This window comes from Petromyzon marinus, chromosome 5 (genome assembly GCF_048934315.1).
Source record: "Petromyzon marinus isolate PM22_M1 ecotype Great Lakes invasive population chromosome 5, UKy_Petmar_22M1.pri1.0, whole genome shotgun sequence".
NCBI classification, from domain to species: Eukaryota; Metazoa; Chordata; class Hyperoartia; order Petromyzontiformes; family Petromyzontidae; genus Petromyzon; species Petromyzon marinus.
In genome coordinates this window covers 14,705,834-14,722,161 of record NC_133671.1, presented here as the reverse complement: position 1 = coordinate 14,722,161, position 16,328 = coordinate 14,705,834, and positions in this window count along the sequence as shown.

Sequence of the window (16,328 nt, the reverse complement as noted above, 5' to 3'; positions counted from 1 at the left end):
CTCGCTCGCCACCTTTGTCTCTCCACTCCCCACGATTACTTCGCTTGCTCCGCACTCAGCGACTCCGCACTCAGCGACTCCGCACTCAGCAACTCCGCACACAGTGTCTTCAGCTCCGCTATCGCTACGCTCTCTCCACTACTGGCTATTCTCGTCTCCAGCTCCGCTATCGCTACGCTCTCTCCACTACTGGCTATTCTCGTCTCCAGCTCCGCTATCGCTACGCTCTCTCCACTGCTAACTACTTCTCTATCTTCAGCTCCGCTATCGTTACGCTCTCCCTACTGCTAGCTGCTTCTCTTCTTCAGCTTCGCTATAGTTATGCTCTCTCCACTGCTAACTACTTCTCTTCTTCAGCTCCGCAATCGCTACGCTCTCTCCACTGCTAACTACTTCTCTTCTTCAGCTCCGCTATCGTTACGCTCTCCCTACTGCTAGCTGCTTCTCTATCTTCAGCTCCGCTATCGTTACGCTCTCCCTACTGCTAGCTGCTTCTCTTCTTCAGCTTCGCTATAGTTATGCTCTCTCTACTGCTAGCTGCGTCTCTTCTTCAGCTTCGCTTCACACTCTGTTTCCAAACTCCGTCTCCAACTCTGTCTCCGAACTCTGTTTCCAATTCTCTCTCCAAACTCTGTTTCCCCACTCTGTCTCCAAATTCTCCTCCAAACTCCACGTCTTGCCTCGTCCAGCTCCCAACTCCAACTCTCGCTCCAATTGCCGACCCCCCAATTTATCCCCGCTCTCATTACGCCCCAATTAATTAGTCCGCGTCCCAACGGCACCCCACGTGATCCGTACACCTGTTTCTCACCAGACTTCAAGACGCCTCTCCAGCCCCGGCAACAGCCCCAACCAATCACAACCGTCCTTGGCTCTCCCAGCTTAATTGCCCCAATGTAACCTGCACTGTATTTGCCTTCGTTACAGGCTGACCTAACATAACCCCAATGACTTTGCCTTCACAACAGGCTGACCCAACATAACCTGCACTGTCTCTGTTTCCATGCAATACGCACCTTTCTACTCCACTACACATATATGGTATCAAAAGAAAACGAAAATTGTAAGTGGATACCATGACAAAAGCAATTCTGGTGCAATGTGATGCAAACATTGTAATGGTGCAAGCACAACTCGTTGCTGTGAAGCTGTTGCATGTCCTTTATAAATAATTTCATTGGAAAAGGTGCTCTGGTTTCGTCCCACAAGAGTAAAACCTTAAAGTGATCATCAGCCATGCTGGATGAAGATATTGCAAAGCATTTTTACATCTTCATCTTCCACGATCCTGAAATGTAAAAATCCACCTCTTGCCTGTGCACTAACCGATTTTATTGCTCCGTCTTCTCAGCAGACTTCTAAAGCAGACGCGTCCCATTCCTCTACTCCATCATTGTTCTATAGCAACCATGCACATTAATAGCATCGGCCAAATATTCCTACGTAGGACTCTCCCCATTAATAATCTTGAGACTCAGTGACTTGGCAAGTATATTCTGGATAAGTAAATTACATTATTGCTCAATTTTAATTTTAAAAAAATATTTTAGTACATCATGTTTTCTTCCCAGCAGGATTTGAATGAAAAAATCCACAATTTACGTATATACAATTTTACAATGTCTCAGTTCAAGTTAAATATTGGCCCCACTTGAACAGATGCTGCAGCTTGGTACCGATCCAGATAGCTGTTGACCTTACAAATTCTGTTTGACACACATGTACATCGCGGAGAGATGGCTCCCTATGGCATGCCATTGTACCAATTTTGGTCACACAGGGAGGCATTCCAAGCATGGCTTTGTCCTTTTTTTTACATCCCTCGCTAGCTACGCTGCAGCCGTCATCGAAATAAGAGCTCAACGCATTCATCTTCAAAAGTCGATTGTCTAATAGCGGCGCGAGTTAACCAGTTAAGCGGTTCACTCGCAATGCGAGCGCCGGCAAATATGGCCTCTAAAGGGGCTCCCTCGGGCTCCCACTCGAAGTGGAGACAGTGAGCAAGCAATTGGAGGGCTGCACCTTGACTTTTTTTAAATTTTAATGAAGCCAAAATTGTTACGTTCAATACGCTTTCACGACGTTTCGGGCACAACACAAGCGTCCGTCATCAGGTGGGAAAGCGATGGTCTGCTGCTGAGGCGGACTGTTTAAAAAGGTTTGAAATGGGTGTAGCCCAAGGGTCATAAAGAAGTGGGCGTGGCTAGTGATGTTAATGTGAGAAATTGGCGTGTAACTGTAAGATAGGAGAGCGGCCTCCTCAACGAGGGCACGGAAGTGGCTTTGTTAATGTGAGAGATTAGCATGTTAATGTAATATTGAAGAATGGCCTCCACGAGGCAAGAGAGAGTGCAATCCAAAGGACATGTGAGCATGAGAGTGCAATCCAAAGGACATGTGAGCATGAGAGTGCAATCCAAAGGCATGAGAGTGCAATGCAAAGGACATGTGAGCATGAGAGATCTAAGAGAGATGCATAGAGAGAGACACACACACACAGAGAGTCGGAAATAACAGCCGACATAGGCAGGTAGGATGGAAACATCACAGTCAGTTAAGACTTTACCTGGTTAATAACGTCCTTCCAGTGATTGCTCAGTTTGTACCCATCTTCTCGATTGAAGTTGTGTCTGTGTTTATATATCTGCATGGCTTCATGAACAAATCTCTGATGATAGCCGGTGGGTTTGCAGAGTACCCCCATTTTGAAATATCAATTTCGTGTGAGCCCACAGCGTTAAAACAATGACCATCAGCGGCAGAGGTATTGGTCCTACCGTGTTTCAGATCTGCCTTGTGTTCACGAACGTGTCCGAGACATGTCGTTTCGTTTCTTCAATGTAACTGCTGCCGCAACCACAACTCAATTGTAGACACCAGGGTATTGCATGTCAGGAATCACATCTTTTACAGATGGGATTAAATCACAGATTTTGTGTACTGTGTTAATACGTACCTTGATCTTATTTTCGTTTAAGATTTTGGAAATATTTTTGGTAACTCCTGCTATGTATGGTAAAGTGATGGTTTTGGTTGGATCCTCAGAAGGTTGTCTTCCCTTGGCTGGGGAGACAGCTTTGCGGATTGAACGGTCCGAGTATCCGTTCATCCTGAGGGCTTGGTGTACATGCTCCAACTCACTGGCTAGGTGGTGCTGGTCGGAGATGCAGGTGAAGTGTTTTGATGAGGGAATTCTTCTGGGCTGGATGGTGGTGGGAGTCAGGCTTTTGATAGGCATCCTTGTGGGTGGCTTTCCTTTAGACCGAATGTCCCAACAAGCAATCTTCTCGATCAAAACATCCAGGAATGGTAGCTTGCCATCCTTTCCACTTCCATGGTGAATTTGATAGACGGATGTATGGAATTGATGTGGTTGAGAAATTGGTTCAGTGCTGGCAGGCCATGTGGCCAGATGACGAACGTGTCATCTACGTATCTCTTCCACAAGGAAGGACATAGGGTGGATGTCTGGATGGCATCTGTCTCAAATTTCCCCATGAAAACATTCGCCACCACTGGCGATAAGGGAGAACCCATTGGGGTACCCTCATTTTTTTGTAGAATGTACCATTCCAGGTGAAGTATGTGTTGGTAAGGCAATCCCTCACCAAAGTTCGTGCATCAGGATTCAGTCCCTGTTGGACCAAGTCTTCAATGATTGCAATGGTGTCAGGTACTGGTACATTGGTGAACAGAGAGACTACATCGAAACTGACAAGCAAATCATCTGGAGACAGTGAGATGTCCTTGATTATAGAAACCAAGTGAGCTGAGTTAAGTACAGCTGAGGTGGACTTGCCCGTTAAAGGAAGCAGGGTCTCAGACAGAAATCGGGCCAGTTTGTAGGTGGGTGAGTTAATGGTGGAGACGATAGGACGGAGCGGGGTACCTACTTTGTGGATTTTTGGAAGGCCATAAAATCTGGGGAGTCTAGCAGCCGAAGGTTTTAGGGAACTCTGCTTGGACAGATCGATTAGAGAAGTCGATTTAGTGATGATATTAGAGGCCGACCGAAACTGAATTTCTGGTTTCGGCCGAAAACAAAATCAGACCGAAAGTTAAAAATTGACTTTCAGTCGAAACCGAAACTATGCCGAAAGAGGCCATTTGCCAACTTTCCGTGCTGAAACCGAAACCGAATTTCGGTCGGCCTCTAGATGATATTGTTGTTTTTTGTAGCTAGGCTGTTGGTGGGATCTCTGTTGATTTTGGTATAGCTGCCATCATTAAGAAGGTCCTGAATTTTGTTGTTGTAAGTCTTTGTAAGTTGTTGTAGGTCCTTATAAGTCCTTGCTGATGTTGCTATTGGGTTTCTTAGCGTTTTTGAGGATGGCAGCGATTTCAGATCTAGCAACGTCTGCCGGGATGTGTCCAAAGCCTTTGAGGGCTACGTCGACCTGGGCAATTATATCATCCACTGGGATGTGTTTAGTGGTGACTGCGAAATTCAACCCTTTAGCTAGTAACGATTTTAGGCTTTCGAAAATTGGAATGTTACTATGATTCTTTTATTTTATACCTACGTGACGTTACCGAAAGAACCAAAGAGTATGGATTCCTGCAGTCACGAAAGCTTCAAATCAAGATTGCAACCAAAATCTTTATGGAATGACAAAGAAGCATGGTGATGTGCATGTTACCTCTCATATTGCAGCTACATTCTTTAGTCACTTTTTTTTAATTTGTAGGCACTTGAAGGCAAGTGTCTTGAAAGCAGCAAAGTGCTGCTCGAGCATGATGTGGATATTGAAATCGGATGCTACAAAATACCACGATGGTGTGACAAGAATCACCGTTTTATCTCAACATACGTTTGAAGCTAGAGGCTGTATAAATCCGTGGAAATCTTCACAAGTAAATTCACACTTTGGTTGTTGAGTCGTGCTGGATTGTGGATGTTTTATCTAAATGTAGATTTCCGTTTTCCTTTCATCATCGCTTCTAACTTGCGACGTGAATCATGGAGATTTTTTTACTCTGCCGTGGAGCTACTCGGATTAATTTAAATATAATTTTAGATTCGTCTCTTTATTGTTCCATTTTATTTTAAGTGTGGTTGCCTGTGGTTAAACTATTTAAAACTTTATTTTACCAGGTAAGGCCCAATGAGAAATATCGCTATTTTTCAGACGCAACGTGGCCACAAATGATAGCTCAACGAAGTGGCTTGTCACGCGATATATTACAGCAGTTAATCACTCTAAACACATGTTTCTAAAACTGGAGGGAAAAACCGGAGGACTCCGAGAAAAATCCACGTGACCACGGGGAGAGAGACATGCCAACTCCAAATATACAGGCGTCAGGGTCAGGATGGAACCAACGACCTCCTGCATACCAGGCCAGGGAGTTTACAACTGGTCACCATGGCGCACAGGTTACCGTGGCAGATACTGGAATTCCTTCTTCCAGTGAATGCTTATCAAAATGCACGACATTTATAGGATTGCTGTTTGTCTCTTCGTGTAATTCCACGCACGCGCCTCTGCACACTTTTCACGGAACAGAGAATGTATGCAAGCTAGAGGCATCATGTTGACTGCTAAGATATACGAATGAGCTTGCACGGTCAAGACTCACAACAACCCCTTTGCCCGAGAAGATGCCAATGGTGCAGACGGAGCGAGGGAATCGGCAGGAATCCGATGGATTGTTGCGTTGTGAGTGAGTGAGCGATGGCGTGCGGAGACCCTCATCCTGCACCATAGCCCTTGATGATTATGATAATAATTGTACTATTTAGTCTCAGCTTATACAATGGTATATCAACGAATACATCAATTCCATACGAGAATCATCTTTCTCTCAAATCCCTGTACTACGGTGTCCCACAAGTCAATTGCAAATCTGTCCTCAAATCCCTAATTTCCAAACTCCGCGATCCTAAATGCCACTGCCAGACTTCTTACCCACACCCATAAGCGAGACCACATGACCACAACACTCTAATCCCTGCACTTGCTCCCAATCTAATCCTGGATTAATTTCAAGATCATGTTCACCATCTTCAATATTCTGCACAGCCTCACCCCAACCTACCTATCTATCCCTTCCAATCTCACTCTACTAACCTCTACCGATTCTCAGCTAAAGCAAACAGGGCTCTGTTAAAGTCCCCAGTCAACCTTCAATCAGTGTGAGGTTAATTTAACATGTAGGCCTCTATTGAACCATAGGAGATCGCTTATTTTCCTCTGCTGCTCCCATTGTCTGAAATTCCTTTCCCCAGCCATCCATGATGTTCACATTCTGCCCCTGTGCAAGTGAGGCATTAAAACTTATTACGCCCTCTGCATTTGTACAACATCTTGAGGCGAGGTCACAATTTAGACGATCTATGCATTAACATTCTATTGCATCGTGAATTGCTAACGAAAGAGTATATCCGATGGGACATAGCCATGTGGGAAAATACGTGTGATATATAAAGCAAGGATGTCTATCCCTCACATAATGTTAGACATTTGTGAATTTGCTCATTCACATTTCTAAAACGTGGTTCATTTCGATTTAAAAATTGTATGTTTTATTGTCGTCCATTTTTTTATCGTAATATACTGTGCACGTGTGTACAAGCTACGTATTATCAATTCACTGCTGAATGCAGGCCTCCCCTACACCGCGTTGGTCATGGGGGTTATTTTCCCATACTTCACCACGTTGGTCAGTGTGGGTTGGTGAATATGGGGTGCAGAACTGATTCACAGAGGGGCCCCAAAAACTGGTGCAGAAATCACCACGGCTGTTTTCCATAGCTGGAAATTAAACTCAGGTCACCGGCTGCATACAGTATTTGTGAAGTGCTGATCACTGCGACACCACTAACCATTGACACCGAGCGATGTTTTTCAGAAGCCAAAGTGTTAATACAAAGCAATTTTTCCAAAGGATATATAATGCTTCCTAATTTCACGAAAGCTCTGTTTTTTTATGAATAACCACACGCAGGCCCTTTACCGTCACGAAGTGCCACCGCCACATCTCTCCCATGCAGAAGGTGCACACTGCAAGAGGCGCAGTGGTCTCAACTTCCACATACAAACAACCTGGGGTGAACTGTCTCATCTCGTCTCATGATATTGTTGACATGGTAAAGAAAATTGTATTTGTGGGCCTTCAGCCTTGAATGCTAAATAATTCTGTAGATTCCAACACAAATTACTTTCTGGAGGTTGCTTTGCCATGATAGCCAAGACTTTAAATTTATATGCACACTGTGATGATAGATATGGCTTTCTAACAAATGGTGTTAATCTAAAATGAAATTTATTTTTCATGATAAGCGCATATTTTGATAACTTCTATCTTCGCTGATCGGTGTTATTGATGTTCATAACCCTTTCATCTTGACAACTTTCTCTATAACATTTTAAACCGTGGGGGCAGCTGCCCCTCTTGAAGATATACTTTCTGCATTCTTATTTGAGAAAAATAAAGCGTTTTACATATATATACGGACAGGGGCGGAGCCAGGATTTTCAGCCCGGAGTGACATTCAACAAATGTTAATTTCAACAATGATTAGAGAATCAGGCTTTTGAACTAGAGTTCAGACGATATGATTGCGGCACGGGCGCATCGACTGGAACTGCTCCATGATTTCGTCGTTGGTGACGCCTTTTGCGATGTCGTTTTCGACGAACAGGAGCATCGCGTCAGTAATGTACTCGGCGCCCATGGTGGTACGCAATTGGGTCTTAATGTGCTTCATCGAGCTAAAGATGCGCTCGGCTGTGGCGGTGGCCACCGGTAGGGTCAACACGAGGCGCACCAGGCGGTAGACCAGGTGAAAGCCAAAATCTCCGCGGCCGCTTGTCGCCAGGTTGATGGACAGCATTGGCAGCGTGTTCACATTCTTCAGCTCTTCATCTCGCCGGATTTCCTGTTCGAAGTGGAGCAGCTGCTGCTCGAGGAGAAGCATGTCGAGATCGGGAAAATCGCGCTTGTAAAAATCACAGGCCAGCTCCAGGATCTTGCTGACGTTGAACGACTCAAATCGATTGCGGGGCGATAAATGGACCGCCAGCCGCAACATCTTCATCGACTCCGCGCTGAAACGCAGATTGAGCTCGACCAACATCTTGTCGATCGAGGCATTAAAGAGGTCAATGTGAAACACGTGGTCGTTGGTGATGACGTAGGTGCAGCGCCGAGGACGTCCAGGGCGGGTGTAGTTCGCGTTCATGTCGACGACGGTTACCTCATTGACGTCGCAGAATGCGTTGACGTCCTTGAGCAGATCATCGTAGCCGTTCTCACGCAGCTCCTTCAGCGACTCAATGGTGCAATCGACAAGCCGCATTGCATTGACAACGTCCTGGTCCTCTTTCTGCAGCGCTGCGTGCAAATCATGCGTGATCTTAAGCAAGTGCTCCATCAGGTGCAGGCAGAACGCGAACTTGAATGAGAACATGTCGTTGAGAAAGCTTCGGCCCGTTGCTCTGCCTTGGCGCCGTCCTCTTCCATGTTCTGGATGACGACGGCAGTCGCGTTGAATATCTCAATCAGGTGGTGCAGCGAGCGCCAGAAAGACGACCACCTCGTGTTGCCCGCCGCCGACAACGCCGTCTCCTGATTCTGTCCTGTGGCCAGTGGAGACCGCCAGCTTCTTTTGCTTGGCGAGCAGTTGGTCGTTGCGCTTGCACGAGCTGGTGGCAGTGTGGATTATGTCCTGGACGAGGTCAAAGAACACGGCAATGTCGGCGACACCATTTGTGCAGGCAGCGCCGAGAGCGAGCTGCAGCTTATGCGCCCAGCAATTCGTGTAGTAGGCCATGTCGTTCAAGGTCTGCAAGCCAGCGATCTCACCGCTCATGCTCGACGCGCCATCGTATCCCTGGCCGCGGCAGGTCTCAATAGGGCACTGGCGACTCCAGAGCAGGTTGACAATGGCGCTGCATTGGGTGGGCGCACAAGTGTCCAACACGTGCTGAATGTCGACGAGTCGCTCGCGCAGGATGCCCATACTGACCTCGACAAAGAAGTTGACGATGACCAGCTGTTCCTTCTTGCTGACGTCACGCGACTCGTCCGCCATGATGCAATAGTATGCGTCGCCAATCTCGGTGTCGAGGTGCCGGCGCACCAGTTGAGAGTGAGCATGGATCAGGTCCTTCTGAACGTCGGGGCTGGTCATGGTCGCATTCTGCGGCGCGTTCTCCCAGGTGATGGCCGCAAGCAGTGCGTCGCGCTTGCGTAACATGTTGAGAATCTCCAGAAAATTGCCCCTGTTAAGAGAGCCAGGCGACTCGTCGTGTCCCCGGATCGCAATGCCCTGGTTCATGCAGACGCGCATGACGTCGACGGAGGCGTCCAGGCGCTTGCGGTTGCCGTCAATAGTTTTGGCATTCTGTCGGGCCAGCCCAGCGTCGCTCGTGATGACGTGCTGCCGGGCGTTGAGAAGGTCCCTGGCCTTCTTCACGGCGATGTTGTGTGCCGACTTGTGCCCACCCTGATGCTTGAGTAGGCTGCAATTCTTGCCACCGATCTTATTCCAGGTTGAGAAGCCGGGTGAGTAGATGAATGCCGACGCAACGTTATCTGCGCTTGACGACGGCGGGAAGAGGTAGCAATAGAAGCAGTAAACAGACTCGCTGATGAACGAGCGCTCGAGCCAGTCGAACTGAACAAACAAAGACGCCGTCGGGCGGTGGGCAGCGCCGCCAACGAACTTGGACGGGTATTTCAACGTCCCGGTCAGGCCAGGTTGTGGAGCCGGAGGCGGTACGAACCGTCCCGCTTGCAGATACGCGTAGCGCAATACTTGGGCATCCGACTCCGCCATCGCCGCCATCGGTAGCCTCGTGGCGGGGTCTCGATCCGGAGCGCGAACGGGCCGTAGCTGTCGCTCTTGCTCATCGTACTGTGGCTAAATCCGTTCTTCATCCGGCGGCGGTGGAGGCGAACGATCACGCCTCCGCTGAAGGGCAGGCTCGTCTTGCGCTTCAGGAGCAGGCCGAGGACGACGCGCTAAGAAATCGGCTGTACCCCACGCCATCGGTTGGCGACACACTCTGACAATGCAGTTGCACGGAGTCCGCCAGACTGAGTGTCGTACACTTATAGGCAGAATGTTTCAGATTTTCGATTTTTTTTCGGGGGTGACAATTGTCTACCCTGTCACCCCCTGGCTCCGCCCCTGTATACGGAGACGTATTTCTCTCATTCCTTTTAAACACATATTTTTTTTAAAAAAATGGATGCTTTGACAATTTACCCAGCCCTCCAACAACCAATTATCTGGGAATTAAACTGTTGCGTGTATTATGAGTAACTGGCGGTGGACTTCTTTTCACTGTCAACAGCAATAATTGGACAGATTTTTTTGTTTATCCCTTTCACTTGCAGCGACTTGTAATTGGAAATGGTGCTATGAAGACAGATTGGTACGGCGCCATCAAATTAAATGAACAGTGATTGGCTGGCATTGCGAAGCCGCACTTTGCAAAACATGTGCTGCAATGACAAGTGTTGGTCTCACCCGTGTAACGTACAATTCACTGAGCATATTTGAAGTTGTGGCCAAACCCACAGCCCTCGGACTCATCACGAAAACAACACATCCACAGCATCCCTTATCGAAACACGAATTTTTTTCTCCATTCAATTTCTTGTGATGTTTGGTAAAAGTGAAGTGAGCCCCCCAAACTCCTTATATTTGATCTGAGTAACTGGGAATATTGCACAGATCACCCTCCAATTAAACTTAGTTGGCATAGAAACAAAGGAACATTTTATATGATGTTGCACATGGAGCTGCAGGCACGCTAATAGTTATCTTTGTGGACTGCAGTGTTCCTCATCATTACGTAAGTATTGAGCCTATTACTCCAACCAATTTGAAGCATGAGACCACAAAAAACAAGTTGACCTACGTTAAAAAGCTCCTTAAAAATGTGATAAGCTAATAAATTTCAACTGGGCAAGAACAAAAGCTAAACAGTGCAATGTGTTCTTTCTTAGAATATTTAAAATCTGTAAATGCTAAGAAAAAAACATCACAGCAGAAAAAATAGTGCAGGTCGAAACACACACGGATTGAACAACACACAGCTCAGTAGAACTGATTGTGGCCATTTTATCGTCAAGACCGCCAACTCACAGAGTTACATAAATGTGGCCATTCCATGTATTTTTTTTCCAGCCTGCATCAATTTTTCTCCCTATGATTCGGTTTTCCCGTCATATGCAGATTTTTATTTCTCTTTGTTGCCTTGAGGCAAGTGCTCATGTATCCCCATAGCATAAAGGTATATAGGCCCTCTCCACGTATGGGCCTCCCAGAGGCACACATGTCTGCAACAATCATTGACGACTGAACTGTGCCTGTGAGTCTCAATGCGATTTACCCCAGTGTAAAGTTTTGTCTTTGTGTTACTATTGCCTGTTGCGATGGTCACAATTTGTCAGCTGTTTGAGTCGGCGTTCTAAATGGTAAAATGGAACACACATTCAATTACTTTGAGCTGGTGATCTGGATTATGGCTTTTTGTGCATTGCAATGCACACCTTCGTGTGTTATTAAATATATATTTAATATGTGCAGAATCTAAATGCCATCACAGTTGAATGTCATTGTGCTGTACGTTTATATGTTAATTCGTTTTTAGACTGCATTGTATGTGACTACTAATGTGTCTCATCAACTTAATTTAATTATTGTATGAAGACAAAAATAAATGTAATACCACCACCGGCGGAATGGTGGTACAGTGGTTAGAGCACTGCACTATAGAGCCAGTGACCTGAATCAAATTCCCATCTATGGCTAACCTCAGTACGAGTGATATCTGAATGGATTCTGGAACCATCTCTTTACCATCGCACACTGAGCAAAACCCTTATATTACACCACTAACATTTGCTTATTACTGTAGATGTGGAAAAGGTTAGCTATGCTACGGTCCAATGCCTTATTGACCTTTGCGGGTTTCTATTGCAAAGTCGAGGCAGTAAAGTAGCATTTGTGCGTTGATATATGTACGCTATATTACTTTAACAATCATTGAAGCCTTGTGTTGAGAATTTGCGGTCCACAAATGTCAGTCAATATATCCCCCCCCCACCCCCCGTGCCAACGGCTATACGTTGCTCAGAATGCATCTTGTTTTGTAGTCCATGTCAGTGACAAAGCAGAACCCAGATAAATAATCAGACAAGAAAGCACGCATCGCAATGTATCCGTTTTGCAGGGATTTAGCGGAATTGTCAGGCTCATTCTAATGGAAGACCTCGGGGATGCTTTCAAAAATAAATTGCTTAGGTGCCCTGTTTATCATATCTGTGTTTAGTCCAAGCAACACGCACACATCGGGCTATTTTTAATATGTTTATGGACACAAAAGTTTCATGTAATTCCTTTCATGTATACACATACGAAGTGTAAACGTAGGTCACGTCAAAGCAGTTTTGTTTAGTTTATTTCTATTTGTTACACGGATGATCCTGTTTAGGCAGTTTCCCGGCTATTTTGCACAGGAGATCCGCGGTGCCGTGCGACCACAGCAGCAGAAAAACAAAGACAAAAGCGTCAATATGTTAGGAAACGAGTACAGGGCTTTACAGGAATATTGCACGGAAGATGCACCACTCACAGAAAAATATTCCAGGAAAGTATTACTCACAATACATGTGCAGTGACGTAGAATGTATCATTACGGCGCGTAGCACTGGGTACAATAGAATAAGGAAATATGGGTGTAGCAGCCAGCACAGCGTGTGATACCATGCAGTGGGTCGCTAGGGTGCGTGGTGCTGGCTCCTGGCAGAGAGGGGCATATGTGTCCTCCAGACAGAGCATGGTCTAGCAGCTATCTCACCAGCACAGCAGGTAATGCCACGTAGTGGGTTACTTAGGGGACGTGATGCTGGCTGCTGGTGGAGAGGGGCATGTGGAGACACGTCACCCCGGCCGGCTGGCAAAGCACGTGATGATGGACCAGGGTGAAGGATGTAGAGCAAAGGTGACCGAGGGAACGTGGCGAGCATGACCCAGGACCTTCTGGAGGGTTCCAGGAGGGGGCGTGGTTAAGGACGGAGCCGGGCAGGTGGCACGTGGCGGTCGGCCCAAGACCTCCTGGAAGGTTCTAGAAGGGGGCGTGGCCAGGCCACGCTGAGGGGCATAAAAGGGAAGCCCCGAGGCTGAATCAGGGCTGTCTACAGGTGGTAATGGAACCCGAGGTGCTACGTCGTTGTTTTCATCTCCACCTCTGGCGTCGTGGGTCAGACAGCATGTTGGCTGCTCTGACCAATCATTAGTTATCCCGTGTGTAAACAGTGTGTAAGATAGATAGTGTTGAATAAACGTTGCTGCCACCTAAAATAGTGTCTCAGAAGTGACTCACGACACATGCATGCATCTGCACAGACTACACGAGGTAATGAATTTGATCAACGGTTTCAAGTAAGCATCTGTATGGGTTACTTGAAACCGGATTCCCACCACCATCCATCCCAGAAGAACTGCCTCATCAAGACTCTATACCATAGAGCCCAATGCATTTCCGACCAGGAACACATTACCAGTGAACTCAAGCACGTACACCAGGCTCTCAGGGCTAATGGCTACTCCGACTACACAATCCGCAAAGCCATCACTCCAGTCATGAAGAAGGATCCTCTTGTGGAGCCACTCAAAACCATCACCTTACCCTACATTGCAGGGGTCACTAAAAAGATCTCCAAAATCCTGAATAAACACAAGATCCAGGTCCGATTCAACACAGTACACAAAATCCGTGATTTAGTTCCATCTGTAAAAGATGCTCTTCCAGACATACAGTACCCGGGCGTTTACAAACTAAAGTGCCTCTGTGGTAGTAGCTACATTGGAGAAACCAAAAGACATATCTCGGACCGCATCCGCGAACATAAAGCAGACTTGAAACACGGTAAGACGAACTCCTCGGCCGTGGCAGATCACTGTTACAATTCAGTGGGCTCACATGACATTGACTTCTCCAAGACGGAGGTTCTTTGCAAACCAACTGGCTACCATGAGAGATTCGTTCATGAGGCCATTCACATATACAAGCACAGAGACAATTTCAACCGAAAAGATGGATTCAGGCTTAGTAACCACTGGAAAGATGTGTTAAATCATTTCTGTTCTTAATTAATTGTAATTTTACGATGACCTTCAGACCGCAGCTCTTTCGCCAGCATTGCCTCTTAATACCTCTCACACCACGGTTAATGGTATGGTTTACAACATGGAGTATACTAGGGCTTCGCAGCTGTCTCTCTCCCCCTCCTCTGTTCCGACCATGGACGAACTCGTCCGTCTGAACGGGGCCCGTAGCTATCCGTGGTACGGAAATTTGAGGGTAAGAATCCACCCATTTTTTCGCCATATAGCATTGTGATATATAACGACTTATGGTTGGTAGCTTAGCTGATTGGAGAATATAGAGTTTATTGATAACATGAAGGTAATTTATATTTTAGTTTTTATTGGTTCACTATATAGTACTGTGAATAGCTCAGATGTGTAGTCATTTCTGTGACCAGTCACCAGCAAATCACCCAGTTATTTCAATGCTAAACTCGCCTAGTTATTTCAATGCTAAATTCTCCTGTTTTGATTTGTACTAAGTGCCTCGGTGAATGTGTATGCTCTGACTTCAACGTAACTATTTCTGTAGCAGTTACAAGCGAATGCCTTAATTTAGCTATTTCAATGCTAAATTCTATGCTAATTCCTTTTAACAATGGGTGCCTCTGCGGATGTGTATGCTTTAACTTTTAACATAGCTATTTCTGTGACCAGTCACAAGCTAATCATTCAGCCTTTTCAATGCTAAATTTTATGCTAATTCCTTCGTCAAGGCTCTTTGTTCCTCTCACACAGCTTAAAAGCCGTGATCTGAACGTGGCCCTCTCACTCCAGCGCTGTCCTACCAGACAGTCTCGCTCCCTTCACCTGATGAAGGCCGCTTGTGTTGTGGCCGAAACGTCGTGAGAATATTATTGTGTTATTTTATTTTATCAATTTATTATTTTATTCTCATTCTACGTGACTTTACCGAAAGAACCAAAGAAGATGAATCATTGCAGTCACGAAAGCTTTAAATCGAAATAAATAAAAACAATTTCGATTTAAAGCTTTCGTGACTGCAGGGATTAATCGTCTTGGTTCTTTCGGTAAAGTCACGTAGAATGGAAATAAAATAATAAAAATAAAACGAAATATAAAGTAAAATTCTCACGACATTTCAGCCACAACACAAGTAGCCTTCTTCAGGTGAAGGAACAGAACTGTTGGGACGACAGCGCTTCAATGAACGCTGCTAAGATTCGCAGCGTCTTTTAGGCTAGGTGGGAGAGGTAAAGCGCCTTGACAAAGGAGTTTACATATCAAACAGGAGAATTTAGCATTGAAATAGCTGTGATAAAGTGTTGGATCAGCAGGGTGTTAAAGTCAGAAATTAGCATGTAACTGGGAGATTAGCATGACGTTAATGTGAGGGATTAGCATGTGACTGGTCACAGAAATAGCTATGTTAAAGTCAAAGTTTACATATCAACAGAGGGATTTAGTATATGGACGCTAAAGGACTGCAACTACCCAACTATCATACAGTAAACCGATGTGAGAAAAAAAACTAAGTGTTAAACTACATCAATATAATAAATGTACTCAATATATTGTTCAATAAGTTGAGCTATAAACATAAAGTAACTGGGTATACACTACACTATATAATGAATACCATATAGTAAACTAATAAAAAAACTAAAATATAAACTACATAAATGTTTTGATTTAAAGCTTTCGTGACTGCAGTAATTCATATTCTTAGTTTTTTCGGTAAAGTCACGTTGAAGAGAAACAACAAAATAACAAAATATATATATTTTGTTATTTTGTTATTTTGTTGTTTCTCTTCAACGTGACTTTACCGAAAAAACTAAGAAAATATATATTTTGTTATTTTGTTGTTTCTCTTCAACGTGACTTTACCGAAAAAACTAAGAATATACATCAATGTTATCAATAAACTCTATATACTCTCCAATCAGCTGAGCTACTAACAATAAGTCGTTATACATTGCAATGCCATATGGCGAAAAAAATGGGTGGCGGTTTTATCTTATTTCCAACGTTAGCACCACGGAGAGCGACGAGCCTCGTTCAGACGGACGAGTCCATCCATGCTCGGAACGGAGGAGGGGGGAGAAACAGCCACGATGCGCTGCTCTGTCCTGTGTTGCGTTACAACCATGCCATAAACTAGACTACTATACATTGTAATGTTATACCTTCCAATCTAAACTACATTGTATAATATCGTATACACAGCCCAATGTAAGCTCTAACATTATGCATT